Genomic DNA, 23,480 nt, shown 5'->3' with positions numbered 1-23,480 from the left:
GTATCTCACGTTAAACTAAGAAAGAGCTAAAAAATGTAGTAAAATATGCAGAAATGCTGGCTGCTTCTAAAATATTTTGTAGTAGCCCTTCTGCACCCAATAGCGTTCCATCCAGTGAGAGACAGAAAGATGAATGGAGTAGGATGGGAGATAGCCAGTGTCACTTTTCTGCATATAATCAGTACCCGCATGCTGCTTTCCCTGTCCTGGACTCCAACCCCTGCCCCACTTTTCCTGCTGTACTCTCAGCTGACAAGCTACAGGGGCAGACAGGCCTGGCTGACGACAATTTCTTCAAGCAGGAAGGTGCAGCTGCACACACCTTAGTGGCTCAAAAATTGACAGCAACATCCCCATTTATTTCATTGCTTTGTACAAAGAAATATGTCTCAGATTAGAGACAAGTTTAAGAGAAAACGCTCTGGAATTAATGTTTCCTCTGAAGAAAACGGTTTCAGCAATTTCTTCCCACAAATAAGAAATTAATGTTAATGGATGAAAGTGGGAAAAGCCAGCCATTTACTGACAAACCAAGTGTCCACACGGCACAGGAAAAAAAGTGAATAAATACTAGATATTGAATTGTCAGAACCATACCACACCCACACCCGGGGAAAAAAAGGGAAAAAAAAAAACCACTTAAAAAAAAGAAAAAAACACCACCACCACCGCCCCCCCCCCCAAAAAAAAAAAAAAAACCCAAAAACCCAAAACCAAACCAAAAAAAAAACCAAAAAAAAAAAAAAAAAAAACACCAAACAAAAAACAAACCACGGCTGACCACATGGCGGGGAGGAGGGAGAAAAATTGCGAAATATGGCTTTTGTCTCAGGGAAGAAAAAAACCAAGTTCACCCACAGTTCGGGAAAAAACATATGGGAACCTGGTGCATCTCTGGTCTCCTCTTTACAGCATGTGAAGCTGGTGGATTTAGGGTCCTTTCGTCCGCTGGGTCGGCTTTCCTGAGGTCTGGGGCCGGGACGGACCGGCCGCTCGGCTCGCCCGCTTCTCTCGTCGATAGTCCTCTCTGACCAAACCAAACCGAACAGTTCAGGAAAAACAAAAAGGCTGCCGAGGGATTGTTGCCACAGTCTCCAAGGCCGGGTCAAGGGAAAAACTTTTCTGCCTAGGCTAACAAAAAAAAACAAACTAACCAAGCTAACTAAGCAACGAAAAGAGCCCGCCCTTCTCGCACCACGGACGCCTAGGGAGTGAGGTTTGGAAAAGCCCCCGCAAGAGCCCTAGGGCTCCCCCCTGCCCCGGACTCACCTTAAAGCTACAGCAACCGTTCCTGGGCCTAGAGTAGACGGTCAGGGGATAGAAAACCACCCCAAGACACAATGCATGAAGGAGTTCAGACTCTAGCAGAGACACCAGAAACCTCAGCTGCATCTAAAAGAGACCTTCAGAACAAATTTCAGGTGACAGACAGATGCTCAGGTATGGCTGTTACTCTTGCAACCAAGAATGACACAAGAACAGATGAACAACCCAAATGCAAAAGGACAAAAGACTTTATTACAAAAGAATCTTTGGTTTTTATAGACTGATACGATACATTCCACTTGATTGGCTAGTTAATAAAAAAATATTTTTCTCACACACTGTTCTTGAGAAGAACAGGAAAACAAGGTGGAAAAACACCACCTGCAGATTGTTTATACTAACAAGTAATCACATTCTTACAGCTTCCTAAAAATTCTCACAAGCCACTGTGAGAAACGATTGTCGTTCCTCTCTCCCTGACCAGCTGGCATCCACATATGGCAATAAAGGGTGTAGGACAAGTACCAAAAAGTCAAGTTGCCTTTATTAGACACTCAGCAAAAAGGGAAATGTGACAATAACAAAGAATATAATTAACTAACAGGTTTGCTTAACTCGGTGCCATAGTAAATCCATAGTGAGTTTGTGTCTGTGCTGAACCTGTGGGAGGGATGGTCTCTAAGCTAGCTGGGATGAACTACAGCAAGTGGAGCAGCAATGCCGGGGAAGGGGATTTATTATTACATGAAAGAGAGCTCTCACAGCAGCAGGACATCACAGGAAAAAACACACCGAAGCTCACAAACACACACCAACACTCAGACACTGAGGCGCTCAAACACACACCAACATGGGGTTTCCTGCCACTGTGAATACTTCTCCTTGCTATTTGTTCCATGCTTTGGGATTTTCTTCCCTTTCAGCCCCGACGTCAGCAGCACATATCACTGACAGGCCTCTGACAGCAGCAGCAGTGAAGGGAGATCTGGCAGCAGAATATCCCCTGGGGACCCTGCGAGCCTGAGAGGAGACATGGGCTGGTCAGTGAGAATAACACACAGCCATTAGAAGGAGATGGCAAAGTATGTTGAACTACTACATAATAACCCTCCTGCTGCCTCTGTTTTCAGAGGAAACACACATTTTATTGCAAAATTAAGTATAACACCTGAAAAAATAAAATCCCTCTCCTGCCTGAAAACATTATCTATACTACAACTGTACTTTAACCTGACTATTCATGACTGAAGAGAATTTTTCTTTTCAAAAAGGTTTAATACATGTCACAAACCAAATCTTGCTATTTTCTCTCATGTAAAGTAATCACTTGGGAACAGAATGCAAATAATGACATATGCTTCAATAAGTTAAATGTTAAAGGACTGTTTATAACACTTGAGGAATCCCTGAGACTGAGAGCTTGTTGATAGAAAATCCAGATAAACAAGAGGAAGCATATACCAGGAGAGATTGCCTGTTTTCAGATAGAAAATTAAATCTATTAAATCAGAAAAAACTGGCACAATAAGATCAGGGGCAGGAGGATGACTTGATACTACTTCCAGGGAGTTTTCTGTAAAACTTACATTAAAATTACAATTCTCTGCACAGGTTTTTATGAGAGGACTAAAACCAGGACTTCCAAGAGCTCTAGAAAATAACAAAAGTGCTACCATTTTGCAATAAATTTACAGCCAAGGTAAAATGTTATTATGATATATTTATGGATGCACAAGTGAAGGAACCAGGTAATAGTTCAAATGAAAATCAAAATGACTGAGCATCTATAAATTCAAGTTAATAATTAAGATGACTGGAATTTGACAGAGCATAAGAGGCCCAATAGCCAGGAGACAATACTAAACTCGTATATATCCTTACAAGGTAGAACCTAAGGTAAATCTTGAGAAAACCAGCTTCTGACAAACATGCTCCAGGATTTACAAGCCATCATGGATTCTCTTCTTCAAAGGGTTTCTTCAAGGATGATTTCCATTGATTGTATTCAGAATCTCCGTCTTACTTGTCAGCTAATTGATTTTTCTTAACAAATATTAGTCTTCTTCCTTGAAGCAATAATGGAAGAAGAATGCTAGTCTCTATCTGGTTTGGTCTGGTTCTTGTGCCATAATTGCTGTGAGTAGATGAGGTTTCTGATACACTGTTGCTTCTTCGGTTTTAATTTTTTTGCTCTCCTTCCTCTATTTCCCGTGTAAAAGCCCACACCTCATCTACTCCATAAGGGCTTGTTACTAGATACAGGATGGAAATAGCAACACTGATGGAAAATACTATTGTTCAAGGTTCAGACTGACATCCCAAATGGTTTCTGGATCAGAGGTTTTTAATCAGTCATGTCTATTAGATCTGATTATCTCTTGGGAAGTTCTCACAACAGCACAGACACCACAGTTGCTGATGTGCGGATTCAGGAGAAAGTATTAAACCTGGCCATGTTGAGAAAATTAATGGATGAAGCACTTGAAATATTTTTATGCCTGTCCCTTTCCTCACTAAAAACAGCCTAGAGATTCTTCTAGACTCAGGGTAGCCTAAATCTGTACAAACATTCATGCGACCATTACAAATCTCTCATGAGTATCTGACCTCTCCATCACTAGTCCTATATATATCCTATATCCTCATTCTCACTAAGGGCTTAGAAAGCAAACCCACTACCAATCTATATTCTAGGTCACTTCGGAGCTGGTGCTGAAAAGGAGGAAAAATAGTAAAATTCAAAAACTAAGTTAATTCTACATAAGAAATTCACGCAGCCTGTTATCCAAGGACCGAAAGGAGGGAGAGGGCAATATGTCATAAATGTGAAAAAACCATATAATATTTACATAGATATAACATGGAACATTATGCAATATATATAATGATAGATACTCCCATATACACACACAATATATACAGAAAATATTTCTAAAATGTAGAGATAGATATAGATGATATTGATAGATATAGCTATAGCTATAGATGATTGTCATGGTTTGACGCTGGCGCAGTGCCAGTGCCTCCATGAAAATATATGCTCCCTGGTGTCTGCTGTGAGATGTGACCAGGAATAGAGCAAAGCAGGCTCCAACTCAGGAATAAAAAAAAAAAAAAAAAAAAAAAAAAAAATTATTAACCTACAACTATATGTAAAAAGAAACACACACAGAACTCAGAATGAAAACCTTCTAAAAACATTCCTTCTCCCCCCACCAAATTTCCAATACATCACAATAGGACAAAACCTTGGATTCTCAATTCAGTTACCACCCCTCAGATCACCAACTCAGTCCATCTCCACCCTTCAGATAATCAATTCTCAGTTCATCAATAAGAGAGGAGTCTCTCTTGTACCATAGGCTTCCTCAGGAAACACAGTTGAAACTTCTTGTGTTTCTATGTCACACGTGGCACCGCCTGGAGATCATTTGCCATCATGACATCTTCCTTCCATGTCCGGTGCTCTCACCACTGCACATGGACCAGGGCTGCTTCTAGGGTTTCCCTTTTTAAGGATGCTATGCCCAGTTCCAAAAAGAGAACAGTCTCTCACTTTCGGGACACCTGTTTCCCCCAAATTTCACCCCCTGGGGCCGAGGGGTCTCAAGAACAGAGATCTTCTCTTCCACTGAAGATCGAGGGCACCAACCACCCTCCTCACCAGTCGCCTCTGTTCACACACTCCTTCACATAACATCACTGCACTCTCTTGGCTCCTAGCCATTGCCTCCCCCTAGATGCAGTCTCTGTGTCCCAGGAAAAATGGTTCTGTCCATGGCTATACAAGAAAAGTCCAGCCAAAGGCCACTCCATCACCTCCTCCTCACCTCCCTAGGATTCTTCTCAACTTCTCTCAGACATCTTTCACTTAGACAAACTTGCATCACACTAGCCCATTTCCTCCTATATCATCTCTATCTCTCTTCTCATTCAGCTCTAAGAGTATCAGCATTTTAAAATCTCAGTCTCTGCCTGTCCAGAACTCCCATAATGGCCCTGCCAGGCACCTTCTCACCGCACAACCCCCCCCCCCCCCCAGCTTCTCCTTCTCAGTCATGCTGCCAGCACAAGATATCAAATTTTAAGGTGGCACAAGCACAGGCACAGGCTCTCTCTCTCTCTCTCTGGGGGGGCTGCCCAATGTCTCTCAGTACTCCTCCACCCTTCCATCCTGCAGGGGCCTTCACCTCCCTTCTCTGTCCAAAGCTCCGGCCTACTTCACCCGGCTGCATGGCTTCCCCTGCCCCACCCAGCCCGCAGCTGGGCAGGGCAGCTCTGACCTCTTTCACCCACCTGAACCAAGAGAGCTTTCTCCAGGGAGTTCTCTGCTTTTAAACCCCTCTGTTCTCAGGGGCGTATCCATGTCCTCAGTGGCCACACCAGGTGCCAATATTCAAATCTGAGCGCCTATTGGTTTGACCACAGCATCCCAAAAAAGTCACTTCCTTTTCAAACCAGGACACTCCACCCTTCGCATCTGAGAACACACAATTCCAAAATTATTATCAAAATTACATGAAACACACTTCTACTTAAAACAATAAAACAATAGCCCTAGATTGTCGCAGACATCTTTCATGAAAAATCCTTTCTTAGGATTTTTCCTTGTGAGAAGCTGCAGTTTCAGCAACCAAAAGTAACCAATGGTTATCTGCTGCTGTGGAATGCAACAGGTAGACCCGTGATTGGTCTCCTGTGGATGTTGGGATATCCTGACCACTCATGGCAGAGCTGGCTCTTGCTCTCTGTCTGAGACACAGATCTTTGTTATTCATTCTTGTCTATTCTTAGCTTAGCTAGCTTCTGAAGAAACCTTTTCCTTTCTATTGCTTTTTAGTATAGTCTTAATGTAACATATATCATAAAATAATAAATCAAGCCTTCTGATCATGGAGTCAACATTCTCGTCTCTTCTTCATCCTGAAAACCCTTGTGACCACAGTCACACTAGATTTTTACTATCAATCTACTTAAACCTAACACATGCTTTGCTCTTATTCCTCTTTGATCCCATCTCACAGTTGTATCTTATCACTTGCCCAAAATTCGATTCCCGGTCAGGGGAACCAAAAATGTCATGGTTGGATGTGGCACAATGCCAGTTACCCCATGAAAATATATGCTCCCTGGTGTCTGCTGTGAGATGTGACCATCTCGCATCATGTTCAGCAAGTAAGCTGGGGAGGAGGTTTTTCCAAGGTATCCATGGTGATCATTGCCTGGGACCAGGTGGACTTAAGTCTGTTGACGGTCAGTGATTGCTTGTCCATCACTTGGTGTGGGTTTTCCCTTCATTTTTGTTCCCTTTCACTTATTTATATTCTGCATCGCAACCTACAAGTCCTTGTGAGTTTTTTCCTCACTTTTGCCCTCTTGCCTTTGTCTTGGTTTGAAAAGACAAGTGTCTGCTAAGGAAGGCAGGAGCCTCTCTTGAAATGGAAAATATCAACCACCTCCCTCTGAATTGTTATAATTTTGAAATTAAGGGGCTCTCAGGCAAAGGTATGGGAGTAGGAATAACAGTTCTGTATTAGGGAAAATAAAAATAAAAATGCAGTAATACAGAACAACACTGACAAGAGTCAGAACAGGACCTGGCACCCTGTGGTGTTGGCATCACTCAGGGTGGTGGCACAGTCCCATTCAGTGGTGGCTGCAGCCCTCCTGCAGTGCCAGCTGTGGTTCTGTTGGAACCGGGATCCTGGAGAAGGGTGGAGTTTTCCTCTGAAGGTCCAAGGGTGCTGTAGATGACCCTGGTCTTCCTCTGGGAATCCAGTGGAAAAAAAAGCTGCTCCTCTGGGAATCCAGTGGGAAAAGGCTGCTGTGGTGTTCCAAATGTCAGATTCTACCCAGGTAGGAATGCTTGGCTCCTCCCCCTGGGAGGAGCATCTCCCAATGGGATGGGATGATGGAATCATTTTATCAGCCATGCAGTGAGACTCAATGGCCCATTAACAGAAGATATCTCCTGGAGGCAGGGTGGGTCTGGAAGAGATAAAGAAAACTGCCCCACCTGGTTTTAACAGGTGGCCCAATTAACAGAAGATAACTGCTCTGTGACCATGGTCACAAGGGTTTTCAGGATGAAGAAGAGACGAGAATGTTGACTCCATGATCAGAAGGCTTGATTTATTATTTTATGATATATGTTACATTAAGACTATACTAAAAAGCAATAGAAAGGAAAAGGTTTCTTCAGAAGCTAGCTAAGCTAAGAATAGACAAGAATGAATAACAAAGATCTGTGTCTCAGACAGAGAGCAAGAGCCAGCTCTGCCATGAGTGGTCAGGATATCCCAACATCCACAGGAGACCAATCACGGGTCTACCTGTTGCATTCCACAGCAGCAGATAACCATTGGTTACTTTTGGTTGCTGAAACTGCAGCTTCTCACAAGGAAAAATCCTAAGAAAGGATTTTTCATGAAAGATGTCTGCGACACTGCCCCACCTCTGACAGATGGCAATAAAATACACACCCCCAGCCACATCTTGCATTTGCAACTTAAGACACCCTTCCAGTTCTCCTCTCCATCCCACTGGGATGCATGAGCAGGTGACTGCATGTCAGGGGCTCTGTCTGCCCAGCACAGCTGGTTAAGGACATGGGTTGGCAGCATGAAGCATCCTCCTCACATAAGACAAGAATGCTGTTTCATTATCCTCCACACCTGCAGATCAAGGAAGGGGGAAATCATAGGGTAGGGCAAAATAAAAACTACATGGCTGCAGAACTGATGTCTAAAGCAACAGCATTTATAAAAATAGAAATATACTTGCCCTTTCAATCATACATGGGCTTGGAGTGTGGGATGTGTTGTTTTCCCTTGTCATTGGCATGCTCCTTTGATAATGAAGAACCTCTAATTAACACTTGGCTGGTTTCTATCAATTCATTCGTGCTATTCCTCCCTTCAGAGAGCTCTTCTCTGTGTTTTATATAAGGTGGTGGGAGGCTGCAGGTCGAGCTGGGCCCCCTGCACCCAGGGCCTGGCTGGGGCTCAGCGGGACCCACAGGAGGGACGTGATGGGAGGGTGAGGAGGATCCACTCTACCTCAGCCTCTTACAGGTTTGCCATACTGCTCTTCAACTACCTTCTCACCTTCAGCTCCTGCTTTGGCATCCCCAGTGTCCTACAGCAGCAGTTCCAGGGCATGAATGCCAGGGGTCGGTTTTGGGAGTACATGTTGGGCCTCTGTCCAGGCCATGTGAAAAGGGCTGAACCAGCAAAACAGAGGCATTGGCAGCAGAGTTTCCAAACCTTTTCTTGTGGTGTCGCTACCAGAGTCATGTTTCAGGGTTTTACCTCCCAGATGCTGGGGGTGAGTGGTTGTTACGGGCATATCCACTGTGGAGATACATGAGCCAGGGCAAGCCATGAAGGGTTTGAGCTTTCTCTGCTGCCAGGATAACTGGGAATGTAACACCTGCCCTTGCTCAATGGTTGTCAGCTCCCCATCTTCACACTAAAAAATGCCAATCAGGACTTGGCACCACTGCATGTAGGAGACCCATAGCATTGACCACAAGTACCTGCCCTGGGCTGGGAGACAGTGGTCAAGAAGAGGCACTGGAGGTAGGGCACAAGAAAAGCTTTCCTCAGTCTCCAGATCCAAACTTCCTGGCACTGCAGGCATCACTTCACATGTTTGCTGACACAGAGACAGAGATGTGCAGGGGGGTTGGAGGATGACTCTATCTTGTACAAACTAGTTACAGCCTCAGATTATGGAAAATGCTATTGTTCAAGGTTCAAACCCACATCCCAGCAGATTGTTGGGATTTCTGCAGAGATGCCAGAGTGCCAAAGCTTAATTTCTGAATACCTGACAAATTCTTATTTGACTCATTTTCCTGTCATGTCTGCATTTAGTTCCATGTCTCCTGAGAGGATTTGCCTCACATGTGCCGTCTTCTGGCAGGTCAGTGTCTGTAGGTGGAGAGTCACCATCCTATTCTCTGTGTGTCTCAGTAGCCAGGGCAGAATAACTAGAGCTTGCAAGTTGGTTGTTTTTTCTTTTTAATTTGAATGCAGTCAATCCTTAATATTCAGACAGTGAACTCCAGGCTAAATTAGGTGCAGTTTGTTATTGCAAACATGAGCTTGACCCCTGAAAAATAGGTCAGTATTATGTCACATTTTGTAACCTAGGTAAGTTTGTGGGGTAGTAAAACTAAGCCATATTTTTCTGTTACTTGTACTTTGTACTGTGCAAACAGAATTTTTATCTGTTGACAGTTTTGACATATTTTTACTCTAGTGGATTTAGCCTCTCCCTGTCACACACCAGTGGTACCACAGTAGTTGGAGCAGATGAGATGAAGACTTGCAGTGAAACACTTCATTCTAGAGAGCTGCTTCCTTGCATCCTCAGATATTTCTGCTGCAGCAGATCTGAAGGGTTATGAATACAATGGCCATATAAAAAAACTACCTAATTAAAATCATATTTCTCTTGTGCTTATTTGAGATGTTTAGCTTGTGCCTGCTGGTGTGAAGACCCAGAACATATGGTGTTGAGGAGATGTTGCTCTTGTTGCTCTTCAGTAGCTGTGTTGGTTTTGAACAGAATGGTTTTTTTGGTAGTTGGGGGGGGGGGGGGGGGGGGGGGGGGGGGGGGCACAGAGGTGGCTTCTGCTTGGAAGTTTCCACCATGCCTTGCAGAGCCAATCCCTGATGGCTCTGAAGATGGATATACTGCTGGCCAAGGCTGGGCCAATGCGAGATGATGATAATGGCTCTGTGATAACAAATATTTAGGGAAAAAAAATCAAAACAAAATGGGGCACAGTTTTCTAGCCAGAGAAGAGGAGGAGGTGAGAACATGTGAGGGGAACACCAAGGTCAGTGGAGAAGGAGGGGGAAGGAGGTGCTCCAGGTGCTGGAGCTGAGATTCCTCTGCAGGCAGTGGTGAAGCAGATTGTCCCCCTGTGGGGATCCATGGGGGATGCAGAGATCCACCTGCAGCCTGTGGGGGTCTATGGGGATGCAGAGATCCACCCGCAGCCTGTGGGGGTCCATGGGGATGCAGAGATCCACCCGCAGCCTGTGGGGGTCTATAGGGATGCAGAGATCCACCTGCAGCCTGTGGGGGTCTATAGGGATGCAGAGATCCACCTGCAGCCTGTGGGGGTCTATAGGGATGCAGAGATCCACCTGCAGCCTGTGGGGGTCCATGGGGATGCAGAGATCCACCCGCAGCCTGTGTGGGAGGTGCACAGGCCAGAGCAGGTGGGTACTGGTGGAGGCTGTGAGCCCTGGAGACCTGGTGGAGAGAGGGGGCCCTTGTTTCCAGGCTGGAGCAGCCCATCCTTGGAGGAGTGCACCCTGTGGAAGAGTGACCCACGCTGCAGCAGTTTGGGGAGGACTGTTTGTCTGTGGGAGGGGCTCATGTTGCAGTAGGTCGCATGGAGCTGCTGCTTGGAACCACAGAGATTGGAACCACACTGGAGAAGTTCATGGAGAACTGACTCATGTGGGAGGGACCCCACAGCATTGCAGGGGAAGGACCCCTCTCCCTGAGCAGTGGAAAAAAACCTAGGGTGATGAACTGACCAAACCCTCCAGGCCCTGTCTCGTTGCACTGTTGGCAGGAAGGAGGTAGGGGTTGGGGGGGAAAAGGTTTTTTTAAGGGCTTAATTTACTTCTCATTCTCCTCATCTGATTTTGTTAGTAATGTTATAAATGATCAAATCAGTAGCCAAATTTATGAAAAATTTAACAAAGATTTATTGGATCGATAACAAAAAATAGAATTTTGAAAAAGAACCACCACAGCCAAGACAGCGTCAGCCCCGGGTGCAGGCGCTGGGTGAACTAGGGTCCACTGACAAAGTAACAGCGTTTCCCCAAGAGATCACCCCGAGTGCTTCCAGTGGCTAGCTTATATACAGTTTATTCTGCCTGAGGCAGAGATGACCACATGTTTCTTTATGTCTCTTCACATGTAGAGCGGGATCCATACATGTCCAGGAACAGACAAAGACAAATCCAGAGACTCAGATGAATGTCTGAGTATCCAGGCAGAAGTTGTATTCACATGTAGTAGAGTGATACTAGTTCCTGAGTACCACAGATGTAATCATGCCCAGGTGCAGGTCTTGTGAGTTTCTTGAGACATTCCATTAATCATGGTCCAGGAAGGTCTAGATGCTATCTCCCAGGTGCAGATGTCAGGGGAAATCATCTATGATGGTCCTCCGGGACTGTCCCATTCATACGGTAACAGACCTGATATTATCTTAACGCTGTCTGGGAACTGGTTACAATGAGAATAGAACTCTGCTCCCAGCCAGAGTGGTCAAAGGCATAACTTTGGACCTTCACAATATTTTACACACACATATATCTATCTATATAGCATGAATTATCTCTACCATATATTACAGTAATAAATTCAATTTGTACCTCTAAGCTGAGCCTGTTTTGCCTTTGGAGTGTTTTTTTCCCCAGTCCTTATCTCAACTCATGAAGCCTTCATTACATTTTTCTCTCCTCTGCCCAGCTGGGGCAGGGGGCGGGTGAGTGAGTGACTTTGATGGGTGCCTGGCATTTGGCCAGCGTCAAACCACAACAGTAGTTAACGCTATTAAATCATGCCAGGTCAACCAGTTTCATACTCTTCAGCAAATGCTTTAGAACTATGAATTAATGCAGACTAAGACTAAGTTTCATATTTACATGTTGCTTAAAACTTTATACTATGGAACAAGGAGTCAGATCAAGGTGAACTATAGCCAAGAAACTAAGGGATCAGATAAAGCCGATGATGGAGTCTCCTGGCTTTGCTTCCGGACTGAAATGTGCATAAAAGTGCTGAGCTACTGCTGCCACTGCCACAAGAAGGGAAAGAGAAGCTGCGCTGTGCCAGTGGCCAGTCATTTCCTATTTGACAATGGCTGGCTTTCTGGGAGAAGACACAAGCCCCCTAATGGCTGACTGGTCATGGAAGTGGGAAGTGAGCAGAAGAAATAGAAATCTAGCAGGGAAGAACTTCATTTTTAAAGACATACATGAGTTTTTGTCTGTATCTGCACCTCACAAATGCTTTGTGACTTGTGCAGAACTTGACCTCAATGGAACTTACCATACCAGCATCAGGTGTAATGGCACAGTGGACTGTGTGGAAGGTTTGTGAATGACTCCAGCTCAGTAAAACCTGCCGTAGGCAATCTATGCTTGGACGTGAGTCACTTTGCTCTAGCTTTGGAAGTGGGTGTTTTGGTAGTTGTTTCCAGGCAGTGAGATGTACATTTCTGTTCTGGTTTGCTCCTAGAAATGCAGTGATGGTTATTCTGGCTGGATACCTGATTGATAAACTGGGAAATTGCTGTCAATTCTGGGATTCAATTAATTTATTCTTGTACTGAAGTGGAATGTCAGGCTGCCCTTTCAATGCCTTCAAATAATTCAAAGGGATGATTAAAGGTTCCACTGTAGTAACACCACAGAGGCGTGAAGGGTAAGGACAGCTCTGTGTGTGGGTGTGATGGTCAGCTAAGCAACTGAGAGATTAATCCTTTGATCACTGACTTAAGCTGAATTGACACAGCATGGCAGTAACCACACTTTTTGCTAACACAGATGTGACAGAGACTAGTATTACATGTTTTTGATGGGACAAACTGATAAAGCAGGATTCTGCTCCCAGCTCTGGCATTTGCTCTGGTGTTTGCTGAAAGCTAAGACCAAGCACTCCCAGCAGATGCAGTCACATTTTTTGTGTCTCATTCTGCTGTGTCTTAAGTTGCAAATGCAAGATGTGGCTGGGGGTGTGTATTTTATTGCCATCTGTCAGAGGTGGGGCAGTTATCTTCTGTTAATTGGGCCACCTGTTAAAACCAGGTGGGGCAGTTTTCTTTATCTCTTCCAGACCCACCCTGCCTCCAGGAGATATCTTCTGTTAATGGGCCATTGAGTCTCACTGCATGGCTGATAAAATGATTCCATCATCCCATCCCATTGGGAGATGCTCCTCCCAGGGGGAGGAGCCAAGCATTCCTACCTGGGTAGAATCTGACATTTGGAACACCACAGCAGCCTTTTCCCACTGGATTCCCAGAGGAGCAGCTTTTTTTTCCACTGGATTCCCAGAGGAAGACCAGGGTCATCTACAGCACCCTTGGACCTTCAGAGGAAAACTCCACCCTTCTCCAGGATCCCGGTTCCAACAGAACCACAGCTGGCACTGCAGGAGGGCTGCAGCCACCACTGAATGGGACTGTGCCACCACCCTGAGTGATGCCAACACCACAGGGTGCCAGGTCCTGTTCTGACTCTTGTCAGTGTTGTTCTGTATTACTGCATTTTTATTTTTATTTTCCCTAATACAGAACTGTTATTCCTACTCCCATACCTTTGCCTGAGAGCCCCTTAATTTCAAAATTATAACAATTCAGAGGGAGGTGGTTGATATTTTCCATTTCAAGAGAGGCTCCTGCCTTCCTTAGCAGACACTTGTCTTTTCAAACCAAGACATGCTGTTAAAGAGGGAGTCGGGGTGATTTTTTTGGTTAGATTTCTCAGATGAAAACAAAGAGCAAACAGGACAATATTTTATCTGAGAACCATTTATTGGTAAATGAGTGTTCCTACTGAAGGGGATAGAAAGGCGAGCAGAGAGGGAAAAAGAGAGACTGAGAGAGAAACAGAAGACAGGGACAGTGTTACCGTAGGAACCTCAGCACTCTGTCAGCATCAGCATGGCAAATGGTGTTGCGTGTTGCAAGCCACAGTGAGCTGCGTGGCTTTAGTGGCGGCTTGGCACAGCTTTCAAAGTGGCAGCGTGCCTCCGGCATCGGCTGCAAGCCACAGCGAGCCTTGCCTGGCTCCTGTGAAATGCTGGGTGCAAACTGGCTCCAGGCTGGTCGCTACGGGTTGGTTTTGCTGTGGATGTGGTCGCAGGTGGGTACAGGCAGCGGCAACGCCCAGGAAACACAGCGCGGGCGGCTGCGGCGGCGGTGCCTGCTCCGCTGGGGAGGCAGCAGAATGAGTGTCAATGTGGTGATGAGCTGGTTCGCGGAAATGGTGAAGCAGGGCAAACAGGTGTGGACAGGGAAGCAGGATCACCAGGATGAAAAACTGAGGGGGAAAAGGGGCCAAACCAACACTACAGGCGACCCCTACTTCCTCCAAGAAACCCAAAGAATAGTGTTTCTCATTGTGTCGCAGTTAACTGCTTTTATTCACTAAAGCTCCTCCCCATAGCCCGATTTCCTGGGCATTCTTCCCAGGCATCCAGGCATTTCTCCCACCGGCAAGGGTGGGGGAGGGGGATGTCGCTCCCAGCCCGATCGTGGAAGCTTCCTCTGCCCTGACTGGCTGCCGGGCAAAGCCTTCCCGGGGACCGGGCTGCCAGCACACCTAGAGCCCTCACAGGAATCTTCCATATGTGTAACATATGTTGATGCATAAATAAAAATCAGATTAGTCCCTCTCACTCGGTATCACAGAGGTAAATGTCTTAGGAGAGAGAGGCACAGAGGAGATCATGTTCTCTAGGTCATAACCTGCAATGGAGCTCAAGGCAGAGTCAGAGACTACAGAGTTCTCTTGAGAGTCCCCTGCCCCTGCCTCTCTAAGCTCCCACCACTGATAATATCATTATTTTGATGATTGCCAACTCATTTAATAAAGAGACCAGTCTTTACAAAATTAAAAGTGGAGAGTAAACTGATAAGGTTTATTGGTGTGTTTTGAGGTTGTTCTTTAGCTTTTTGACACAGAATGCCTTTGTCCTGACTTAAGCATTTCTGTTGAGGTTTGTGCATTTTTTCTGTTTCTTCCTAGATGGTGTTATTACTTTTTCTTTTCTCACTGTGCTGGGATCCCCCATGTTTGCTTTAGGCTTGCACTTCAAGGGCTTGCCATACCTCCCCCCAATGATGTTCATGGCTCTTTGGTTCTGGGAATGGGTCACTTAGTAGTAAGGAATTCACATATACATATTTTCATATTTACATTTTGTAATATATGTTATAAAAGAATTCATGCTTAAGGGGAGAATGTATATATAATAAAAATTGTAAAATCCTCTGATGAGCCTCTGACCACGAGCAGCCTGGAGACAGATAACTACATTGGAATTACGAAACTCCTGGAGGCAGCAGGAGAACAATGTTTTGTCTGCAAATGAAAGAATGTGGCCAGTGTGGAGATGGACTTTCTCTGGAGCCATCAGGGAACACCCAAGGGTGATCATCTCTTGGTAGATATCATCAATCAAGATAACCAAAATCACCAAGGAACATACATCTGAATACAATACGCAACTTTCCCTGACATGATCAGAGCCTGCCACTACTCAGGAAACAGCAATTGTCCAGCCCTGCACAGTGCAAGAAACCTTCATACATATGCGGAGTTACAAAAGGAATCAGGGCACCTCTGCCTCAGGCATAAAAAAACTGTATAAAACAACCACGCTGGAAACGGCATTCATGAACAGAGGGAAATCTGATGCAATAGAGGTCGGATCTAGGTTCACCCAGCACTGATCCCGGGCTTAATGCTGTCTCTTTGGCTGTGGTTTTTGAGGACCGTATTTTGGTTGCGAAGATAAAAATCTTTTGCATTTATTAATTTGGATTTCTGGCTGATCATTTATAACACATCTTATGAAAGGGTAATGATACATTTTTGCCTTCTAGACCCTTGTCCTACCAGTCAGCTTCACTTCCTCTTACCCAGTGACTTTTGTTGTTGGCAGACCACTGCTCCTTGATTTAATGAGTGCTGGAATTTTTAATTCTTCCCCTCTAACAAGTTTGTCCTTCTCTCAAGGGTGGGCACTGACATATGATTTCTCTGCCTTTGAAATTATTTTTGCTTGCCTTATAGGATGGATAAGTTCACCTCCCATGCCCCTGCATGATTTAGTACAAATGGACTGTGAGGCTAGCCCATACCTTCTCTGGCACATGCCTCCTCTTGGCATGTGTAGATCAGCTTCCAGCGTGAGCTCTCCAGCTTGAGAGAGCTCTTGCTTCTGTGCCATGCTGTTGGTCAAGCCTGTCTGTTCAAGAGAGGATTTTTCTCTTCTGTAAGTTGTGCAGAATTGTTATCACAACTTTCTGGTTCAAGGGGAAGGCTGGCACTGGCATTTGGATTGACTCTGTCTCTCCGGTCTTGGGAGTGTCTTCAATTTCTTCACCCAGAATTTTGAGACAAAGTTTGGAATGCAGTGGACACTCCTTTAGTGTTTTCTAGACCCAGGCCAGCTTGCTTTGTCCAATGATTAAAAGAACCTGAAAGAGGTAGTGAGGTAAGCCGGAAGTGGCACATGATTTTCCAGTTTTTCCTGTTGCTTTCTATGTGCAATGAGTGGTGTTTTCTGCACTGATGCCAGAAAACCCGCTCTAACTCTGTAGTGTCAGCCTGACAGTTTTATTTTCTTGACATATTTTAACATCTGCAGTCACAGATAGTCAGTTCTTAATACAGGAGTACTCCCATGGAATAGAAACTTCAGAGTGAAAGAGACAGGAATGAAATGTGTTTGTTATTCTGTACTGTGGGCAGCAGAACCTGCTGATTCTGCAGCAGTGTCTGTACTTGTCCCAGCAAAAGATGTCTTGCACATGGCTGATTGAAACCACATGTTTAAATTACTGTGAGAAGAACCTGAATTGCATATTTCTTAGTGTGAATCTGTTCTAGGGCTTGTATCTTTAGAAGATTTGAGCTTCTCTCCTTCTTTTGGTGCAGTGAGATGAGATCTGTCTCAAGTGGAAGGGAAGGGTTAAACAGCACATGAGTAGTCTACTGGAATGGTGATGTTAGGGAGACTTGCTTCAAAGATTATAGAGAAGTGTGATAATTGAAAAGTGTTATTTACAAAACAAGGCAGTATAAGCCATCATCCACAGAAAAGAGATTAATCTCTTGCAGAAGTTGAAACTGATTAGTGTCCTCTGATTCCAGCTCTCCGAGAAAGCTGTGGTGGGCACGGGATGTCACATCTTGTCTGACATTTAGTTTTGTGCTCAGGCAGCATTTGCAAGCACAGCACAGTACTTCTGTCAATACTTCTGTGTCAATATTTCTGTCAGTGAAGGGGTCAATACATCAGATAAAGTGTGCATTCATCTCAGAAGCTGTTTCGGAAAACAAAATGTGTACAGAACTCCTTCTGAGAAGGACATCTGCAGCAGATGACCATTGTAAAACTATGGAATATTAATCCCAATATTTCCGGGTAGGACGTGCCTGGGCTCGTCTGACCCTTGCTGCTGGGCCAAAGGCGGCAGCTGTGATGTTTCACCTCAGAGATACATTTGGCCGGCTGGATGCTGCAGCTGGGCACTCGGAACAAATCCAGGCATAGTAGAAACTCAGTTTACCTCTGGTGGAAAAGGTTCAGGTGACAGTGAAGAGAAAAGGAGAGGATTCTTATCTCCGAGTTTTAATCCAGAGTTTTATTCCAGGATGACAGACCTCTGAATCTTGTAACAGCTCCCAACAGAATCCAGACCGCATGGTCCCGTCTCCTTTTAAGCCCGGGGACAGGGGGAGGGGAAGGCACAGGTGAGCCAGCAACCAGGTGGGAGGAGGGGAAGGCTCAAAGGATAAAGACACTTGGACAGGCCAATGAGCCCGGACCTGAGGGGCATCTTTTGAACTTCTGCCAACCACACCATGACCCTGCTGGAATGTTAAGATTGATGGACAGCACTTAGCAGGAGGGCAAAGGGGGAGGGGAAAGGAGAGATTGGCACACCTGGGGGGTTGGGATAGGTGAAACAGGAAATGGCGTCACACTGCAACATAAAACTTGCTTTGGTGTAGGCAGCATAACCAGACTCACTACTCTGGAGCTGCCTGTGCTCACAGACCAGACTGCTGGGTTAACTGCAGCAGGTCAAACCAATGAAAAGGTACAGCCTGGCTTCCTGTACAGCCATGATATGCCTCCCCTGCTCTGGGGACCAGAGAAGTTTCCCAATGCTTTTATCTTAGGTTTATTGCATAGTTCTGCTGCGGGTCAGGAGCATTCTAGCCATAGGCCAGCTGAGCTCTGCCTGAGAGACTGGTGGCTTTAGCTCACTGGCCTCAGGCAGTCCTGCAGCCATAGGAGTTCAGTGGCCAGAGCTCAGGGATTGTGACAGGGTGGTACAAGGTCAAGGGTCCTACTCTGTTTTAAGAGAATTCAGGCTTAGGAGTCATGGAGAATTCTGCATTTTACATGCAGTGGGTTTTGTCATTCAGTGTTCTCCACTCCCAGGAATTTCCAACACCTCTTGTTTTTCCCAGGGAGCCTCCTCTGTGTGCTGGGGTTTGTTTCAGCCCTCACAGTCAGTGTACTTGATAAAATGGGTAGCTGGGCTTGGATGGTGTTATCCAGCAAGAATCCAAAAAAGCGGTAGGTGTTTTTTTTTTCCATCTCTATCCTGGAAATCCCAGGTACAGGAGCACTGCCACCGGAATGTAGGGAAGGCTGCAGCAACAGAGCCAGTCCTAACCAGGAGAGGGCATTCGTACCCCTCAGTTCAACCCTGCAGAGCAGCACTGAGGAGATCGCATCTGTGAGCCACCAGCCAAGAGTTCCCTGCCTAGAGCCTTCCAGAGCTCAGGGAGTACTCAGAATGGCAGTAGCTTTCTGATCCAGTTACTTTCCGACTGTAGGTGGCTCAGAGGAGCATTCTGCTGGCCTCCCTCTGAACTGCTTTCTGGCTCACAGGATCCAGGATAGGAAATAGCTAATCTGGGCAGTACTGGTCTCTTGCCAGCCCTTATCTTCGATTCCTCCTTGCATTCTGTCTAGGAACAAGCATTACGAGCAACTTCGGTCTGCAATTTTTATGCACCTTGATCTATTAGATGGCTTCCTTCTCATGACAGTACTCTCAACTGGTTTCTGTAGTTGTGTTGTGACTCCTGTTTATACTGTACCTTTCTGCTGTGTTTCTCTTAAGGGTGTGCAGTGGACTCTTAACAGATCCTGCTCAAAACAGTCTTTTGCAGCCAGAACCTTCATAAAAATAAGAAAGCTTTTTTGTTTTCTTTACTGGATAGTGTTACAGAAGGCATGTTTTAGAGTCAGTACATCTCAAATTTCACTTAGAGGTATATGAGCTGCCTTTTATTTCCCTTTAACCTGTTACTTAAATCTCTTGTGCCCTTCAGTGGCTTGCAGAAAGTGACAATGGTGTGAAGCTGGGCTATTTTCTTGGGGAGTGAGGGCACATCTTGTCTTTGCAGCAGATTCAGGACATACAGCACCTTCCCCTTCCCTACCACCTCCTGGCCCTCACCATCATGTTCTTCCAAAACTGCATCTTCCCCTTTTGTGGCAGACAGCAGGTACTGTTCTATGGCTATGGCCCACTGACTCACATGGGCCAACAGAGCTTTGCAAGCCTCAATTTTGGAGGGACTAGGAAATATAGGGGTAATAGGCTTGTTCCTTCCACTCGTGAAATGTGGAGAAACATACCTTTGACACCTAAAGGTTTGAGGCTTCTTTGACCTTTCCTTCCCTTCATAGATGAGAGAAGCTTCTGAAAGACTGCAAAAATACTTAAAGGAAAATGATTCACCCAATATTTAAAGCTTCAAACACTGCCAAAGGACGGTCAGAAGGATTTGGGAGAAGGGGAAGGAAATAATTTAAAAAACAGCCCATAGACATTTCACCTTTGTGATAGACCAGCAAAGTGGGTTCTTTTGAGCTGGGTGGGGTGTCAACATCACAGGTCTGGGGCAGCTCTGCCCTGCAGCTGCTGCACTCTGCTACGTCTGGAATATAACTGGGCTTGCTCAGCCTAGGTTTGTACAAGAGGAAGCCTCTGTATCTGGTGAAAACTTCGGACTTCCTTTTTAATGCCTGCCTTTGCTTAAAAGAAAGCAGCAACCTGGCTATGTAAATTAAGGCTCGGGCTTCTGTCCTGGGGCTCTGCCACAGACTTGTTTTGCTGCTTTGTTGCCCTTTGTGGATGATGTAGCAGCTTCTGTCACATTATGAGGATGAACTTTTGTATTAGGTAAGGCCTGAAGTAAAAAAAAAAAAAAAAATTATTTCGGTAGTATTTCATTAGTGATTTGAAAAAGGCCACTGTGAAATCAGGAGGGAAGAGATGTCATCAGCATGACAACTGATGGGAAGCAGCTATATAGATAGCCAAATCAAATTTAAGTAGATACAAGATCTTTAAATAAACCTCTGTGAATGATTGTAAATTCTATAAAGAATTTGAGGAAGTTTAATGAAATTTCTGCATGTCCCTAACAAAACTGAAAGCCTGGTTTTGACAGGGGTTTTTTTGTTTGTTTTTTTTTTTTTTTTTCCTGTAACCAGGCCTTCTTAAAGGAATTTCCTGCGCAATTCCTAGTATTTCTTGAATGCAGATGTTCAATATTTTTTCTTGCTGCTAGATTATTTTTAAACCATGGTCCTGCCCCTCAGCATTCACCCCCTTGAACTGATAAGGCTTTTAGCCTCTTAAAAGAGGATGTCAAAACTTCACCCATGTAGCATGGGCAAGCAATGGCACACTGCTGCTGTGAGCTGTGCTGATCTAGGAAACACATGCTCCACTCTAACCTGCAGTTTCACTCTGCACTTGCAGAAGTGTCTTGAAAGTGTCTGAAAATACCATCTCCTCTGTGGTGTGTATTAATTAAAAAGAAAGTAAACCATCAAAGGCTTGGCACTACAAACCAGACAGAATCAAGCTTGTTTACAAGTCCTCTCATTCAAACCCTTCCCGCCCATATGCTTGTGCTCAAACTTACTTTCTATCAAAATAACCAGATCAAGACTACAAATTATTTTATTTTCTTGGCTTCATTTTATCTTTAGCAAGTTTATCCAGGATAAATATTCTGGTTAAAATCAGCAGGCAGCTGCTTATATTTTTGGGGCAGTATATGAAAACTCCCTCATTCTCTCTCCAGCAGTTGGCATATTAATTGTGAGTACCCAAAACATGAAGCACTCGCTGATAACTTGTTCCTGATTTTTGGGAATGTCCGCTACAGCCCCCTCAAACAGAATTTCACCTGTTGTGGCTGGACGAGAAGTCCTTGCAAACTGCAAGATGCACCTTAACCTGACTTAAATTACAAGAAGTAACATTTGCCGATTTTTACCTCTGTCCTGTAATTGTGCTATGGTAGCATCAACCCATGGTATATGGCTGTATGTTTTGGGGAGTCTGAGACAGAAACAGAAAGGACTGGGATAAGCTTTGCAAGTAGATGGGAAAGGACAATTTGCATGCAATCAGGCCCTATTTTGTCATAGAGCTTCCATTCCTTACTTCCATAATTATCATGGTATAATGTTTTCCCTTCCCCTTTTGTTAAAACCTGGGGTTTCGCTTGAGTACTAGATACCTAGTAACACTTCAGTCTCAGTTCAGAGGTATGCAAGAGGTAGAACAGCTGCTCTGCTACACTGCCAACAGCCAGGAAATGCCATGTCACTGCCATTCCTGCCAGCCCACTTTGCACAGCCCCATGTGCCACTAGGACCTATGGGAAACAGGGTCCCCTGGAAGAGGCTTTCTGTTCATTCCCTTCACCACGACTATGTTGGACTGAGAGGTGTCCTTGCTGTTGTCTGTGCCATGCTGACTCTGCCAGTCTTTGCTCTCCTGGCATTCACATCTGTGCCCCTACTGGTCTCTACCATCTGGCTGGGGATCACTTACTCCTTTGCTACTGCGAGTTCCCAACTGTAGCTGGGTGTATTGTGGCAACACTCCTACATCTGGATGGCATATTACTGCTGCCCTGGTTTCCTGCTGAGCAGGTTTCACAGCCACAGTTTGAAGTCACTGACTCTGCAAGCCTGACATCTTTGCTTAGTAAACAAATAACCCTAAAGAATCAGCATGGAACAGAAGGCAGAACACAGAGCAAACAGAGTTTGAACATCTCCATGGATGCTCCATCTCCATGCAGCATCTCTGGGCCACCTGTTCCAGTGTCTGACCCCTCACAAGAAAAATGTACATATTTGTGTTCAGATGGAATTCTGTGTGGTTTCCCTTGTGCCCACTGAGTCCTGTCCAGAGCAGAATCTGGCCCCCTCATCCTTTCTTCATCCCAGCAGGTACTTGAGCACACTGGTCAGTTCCCTCAGCCCCTCCTCCTGTGACAGATGCTTCAGTCCCTTTGTGGCCCATCACTGCACTCCCTAAATCACATCTGTCTTGTACTAGGGAGGCCAGAGCTGCACACAGTGCTCCATGTAAGGCCTCATCAGTATTTTAACACAGCTGGAAAATCAGACTCCTGCTAGACGGTGGCTTCAAAATATCCTTAGGCCTCCACTTGCTGCAGTAGAGCACAGCTCTTCAGTGCTGAAATCCTGCACTTGCATTTTTTCAGAGGAAAAATCCCATGATGAATTTCCAGCTGTAACTATGAAAAACCACATGCAGCAGGGGAGTAAACAAATGTTAGAGGCTTGCAAACAGAAGAAAATATGTGTTTAGAACTGATTTGTATGTTAATATCTTGGCTTAAAAGCAGTGACTTCAGCCTGGTCTGCTGAAGCCATCAAATTTCTTAGTTTATGCCATGTGATGTGGCAGCTAAATGCAGAGGGGGTTGGTGCTGTAATAAGTGCTGGGATAACTGCTCAAAGTCGTGTACTTACTCCTTCATGGAGAAGCTCGCTCAAAAGCCAGCCACTCCTGTTTGACATCCCACATCTACCTCCAAATTACTAGAAAAGAAACTCCAGTCTTCTGTTTTGAAGAAGAGTTGACATACTTTCCTTAAAATCTGCCAATGGTTAACAAGATTCTCATTGGTGTGGCATCAAAGCCTCAGTGCCTGCTCTGCTGGGTGTCACTGGGAACCATTCCTGTCCCTCTCCTGTGTTCACTGCCTATATAGAGAACGTCTGTTGGCTAGAGAGAGTTTTAAAGAAACCATCGAGCAGAGATCCTTGCACTTGCTTACAAAAGCCCTGTCACAGAATGTGAAGATGTAGGGACATCCTGGTGACCTTTGGATCTCTTGCACAAAGACCATCTTCAAGGGGGGAGGACTCTACTGGAGCCTCTCATAGGCAGAGTTCTTCTGGACAGAGTGCTCCTGTCTTTCAGCTCAGATGGATAAAGCTCAAAGCTGACATAAGAGTAGGGAAGGGGATGATGACCCTTCCTTGAACAGTACCTGCTCACCTCTACTGGGCACACTGACTGTTTGATCTTACTAAGCTTTTTTCAGTAATGACCCGCTGATGACCAGGAAGCC

The 23,480-nt window shown here is 45.2% G+C and overlaps 1 pseudogene; it reads left to right on the top strand.

Annotated features, from left to right (window-relative positions):
- The first annotated feature begins 6,474 nt into the window (after positions 1 to 6,474).
- LOC139598380 (lysosomal dipeptide transporter MFSD1-like) lies at positions 6,475 to 21,952 on the top strand (annotated as a pseudogene).
- Positions 21,953 to 23,480: the final 1,528 nt, after the last annotated feature.

This window comes from Agelaius tricolor, unplaced genomic scaffold (assembly GCF_023055355.1).
Source record: "Agelaius tricolor isolate 1412-34295 unplaced genomic scaffold, bAgeTri1.0.p SCAF_19, whole genome shotgun sequence".
In the NCBI taxonomy this organism is placed as follows: domain Eukaryota; kingdom Metazoa; phylum Chordata; class Aves; order Passeriformes; family Icteridae; genus Agelaius; species Agelaius tricolor.
Note: the sequence above shows the minus strand (reverse complement) of the source record. Positions and strands in the feature narration are given on the sequence as shown.